Below are 3,723 nucleotides of genomic sequence, written 5' to 3'. Positions count from 1 at the left end.
CTCGGAAGGCTGAGGCGGAAGGACCGCCGGAGCCCAGCAGGTCGAGGCTGCAGTAGCCGGGAGTGGCCACTGCACTCCAGTCTGGGTGACAGAGTGAGACTCCAACTCAAAAAAAAAGTTATTTAAGTAGGCCGAGATGGCTCATACCATAACCTCAGCACTTTGGGAGGCCAAGGCAAGAGGACTGCCTGAGTCCAGGGGTTCGAGACCAGCCTAGGAAACTTGGCGAGACTTCATCTCTACAATAAATTAAAAAAATTAGCCAGGTATAGTGCCACTTGCCTGTGGTTCCAGTTACTTAGAAGGCTGAGGTGGAAGGATCACCTGAGCCCAGCTGGCCAAAGATGCCACTGACCTCCAGCCTAGGTAACAAAGTGAGACTCTAACTAAAAAAAAAAAAAAAAAAAGTATTTAACATTAATGTTAATATGCAATTGTGCTTATTATTATTTTAAATGAATTAATGCTGGAATTATAGGTTTGAGCCATCATACCTGGCCCAGTTAAACATTTTCTAACTATTTGCTTATATATCAGACTCTTAAAAATTAATATGGGCAACCCTTTCGGGTCCCTTCCCACTGTAGGAGCTTTTCTGTCCTTTTAATAAATCTGCTTTCAAAAAAAATAAATAAATGCCAGGTTCGGTAGCTCAGCCTGTAATCACGCGCCTTTGGGAGCCCACGGGTTCGAGACTCGCCTGGGCAACTTGGGAGACCTCATCTCTACAATAAATTTTTAAAAATAGCTGGCCGTGGTAGCGCACACCTGTAGTTCCAGCTATTTGGAAGGCTGAGGCGAAAGGATCACCGGAGCCCAGCAGGTTGAGGCTGCAGTGGCCGGGAGGCACTCAGGAGGCAGGGCTGAAGAATTGCTTGAGCTCAGGTTTGAGGCTGTGGTAAACCGTGATCACACCACTGTACTCTAGCCTGAGTGACAGAGTTAAAACCCAAGCTTAAAAAAAAAAAAAAAAAAAAAAATCCCAGCACATTGGGAAATGGAGGCAAGAGGACTGCTTGAGCCCAGGGGTTCGAGACCAGCCTGGGCAACTTGGTGAGACCTCATCTCTACAATAAATCAAAAAAATCAGTCAGGCATGGTGGCGCATGCCTGTGGTTCCAGCTACTTGGAAGGCTGAGGCAGAAGGGTTGCCTGAGCCCAGCTAGTTGAAGCTGCATGAGTGAGCCACTGCACTCCAGCCTGGGTGACAGAGTGAGATTACAACTCAAAAGAAAAAGAAAATTAATACACAATCCAATTTTTTATTTTCTGTGAACACACAGCACTTTAAAATTTTCCAAATGTTTTTTATATATCATCCTTATGGTAAGGTATGTAGTTAGTGTAGATGTCTACACCCAGTTTTACAGACAAAAAAGTAAGTCAGAGGGCAGAACAATCTCCTTTATCATACCACCAATATGATACAGCAAGAAAGAAAATACACATCATCTGATCCTCACCCACATACCAAGTTACACAGATTTTTTTTAAAAAGAGGATCTTTTCTAGTATATTTTATGTAAAAAAAATTCGACTGGGCTCGGTGGCTCCGCCTGTAATCTCAGAACTTTGGGACGCTGAGGCGTTAAGATTGCCTGAGACAGCAGGTTTGAGACCCACCCAAGCAACTTGGTGAGACCTTGTCTCTACAATAAGTCAAAAAAATTAGCCAGGCGTGGTAGTTCTGGCTACTTGGAAGGCTGAGATGGAAGGATCACAGGAGCCCAGCAGGTCGAGACTGTGGTGGCCGGGATTGTGCCACTGCCCTCCAGCCTAGGTGACAGAGTGAGACTCCAACTCACACAAAAAAAATTCATTTTTAAGGCTTTAATTTTTAAAAAATATTTCCTCATGTATGCTTTAATGTGATCACTGTAAATCATATTTAGAGAAAGAGGTTACAGAAAACAAATTCCTAAGGTATACAGTTACTCATAGCCTAGCTTCAATTTTCTAGGTTATAAATGGTTTCAAAATATATCTCCAGTTTTTCTTTTTAGTCAAGATTTTTTTTACCAGTTTTTTACACCAATGAAAATGGAGTAATGCAAAGGAGTAAGAGAGAGACTATAAACTGAGTCTGTCCAGTTTCTTATTCTAAGAGCCTTTTTTCCTTCATTAGTCAATAGGAAATGACAACTTTTTTTTGTACCTTTGAATTCTATCAGGCTTTATACATAATGAAAAGTATATTTCAGTCTAAAATTTTTAGCAGTCTTACTTCTATCTTAGTATTAGATACTGACAACTTATAAGTACCAATATCTCTAATAATACAACACTTAAACACAGAATAACCTTCATTACAAATCCATAAGAGGAATTACTTAAATATATTTTTGCCCAAATATTTCAAAAATAGTTCATAAGCCATTATTAGTTCACATGCCTTCTTTCTACCACTCAGAAGATGGCACATCGGATAAACATTTATTCATTCACTAACTTAACAGGACTTGCTGTGTACTAGCATATGTAAAGACAAGTAAGTCTCTACCCTTATGAAACATCTGTGATCAAATATTGAAAATACTAAAAGAGGCCAGGTGCGGTGGCCCATGACTGTAATCCCAGCATTTTGGGAGGCTGGGGTGGGAGGATTGCTTGAAGCCAGGAGTTTGAGACTAGCCTTGGCAACATAGTAAGACCCTATATCTACAAAAAAATAAAATAAAATAAAAAAGAAAGTGGAAAAAAAACCCCAGTATTTTACGGGTACACTTTTCTAAAATCTCAGAAACATTTCACTACTCCACCTTTATTCCAATGATTTTAATCATAAGAGAAAAGTGAGCTCAAACACCAACCCTGCTTGTGTAGTAGGCCTGAAAAAAAAATTTTCAGGAGATCTGAATGAGATGTCACAAAAGAAATTCTCAAAAAGTTATTTATTAGATTCAAAAATATAATGACCATCTAAGTATAACTGAATATAAAATTTCTTCAATAAATAATAAATTTGCCAAAAAGCTAATGAGCTAAACAAGATGTTATAAGGGTACCAAGGAATCATTTTAGTACATTAAACAATAAAAGAGAGAATAAGCCGGGCTTGGTGGCTCAGCCTGTAATCCCGCGCCTTTGTGAGGCTGAGGTGAGTGGATTGCCTGAGTCCGCAGGCTCGAGACCCGCCTGGGCAGCGAGACCTCATCTCTACAATAAATCAAAAAACCAGCTGGGCGTGGTAGCACATGCCTGTAATTCCGGCTACTTGGAAGGCTGAGGCGAAAGGATCGCCAGAGCCCAGCAGGTTGAGGCTGCGGTGGCCGGAAGTGGCCACTGCACTCCAGTCTGGGCGACAGAGTGAGACTCCAACTCAAAAAAAAAAAAGAGAGAATAAAGGGAGGAAGTCCTATAGGAAAACATCAGAGTGACAACACAAATGAAGAATCAAAAAAAAAAAATTCCTGCAGAAACGAATATGTGACTAACTGCATAGGACATTTAAAACACAAGAGGTATGAGCAGCAAAAGATAACAAAGCCACAAACCTAATGGTCAAAGGAAAACAATGATATAAATTAAGAATTTGATAATAGGTAAGAAAGGATGATAATAAGTGTAATTTTATATACTATATTTAAAACGTGGATATCTAAGTGGATAATCCTGGAATCAATTGGAAATATAGGACTAGGGCTCATAAAAAAACATCAGACCTAGGCGGGCTCAGTGGCTCAGCCTGTAATCCTGCGCCTTTGGGAGGCTGAGGTGAGTGGA

At 40.3% G+C, this 3,723-nt stretch overlaps 1 protein-coding gene across 2 annotated transcripts in view; it reads right to left on the bottom strand.

Moving 5' to 3' along the window:
• PSMA3 (proteasome subunit alpha 3) overlaps nucleotides 1–3,723 on the bottom strand; it is a 30,088-nt gene that overhangs the window by 22,237 nt on the left and 4,128 nt on the right. The gene's annotated exons all lie outside the window — the stretch shown is intronic.

This window comes from Carlito syrichta, unplaced genomic scaffold (assembly GCF_000164805.1).
Source record: "Carlito syrichta isolate Samal-C Ts95f unplaced genomic scaffold, Tarsius_syrichta-2.0.1 Scaffold302449, whole genome shotgun sequence".
In the NCBI taxonomy this organism is placed as follows: Eukaryota; Metazoa; Chordata; class Mammalia; order Primates; family Tarsiidae; genus Carlito; species Carlito syrichta.
This window is presented reverse-complemented; position numbering and strand designations above follow the sequence as displayed.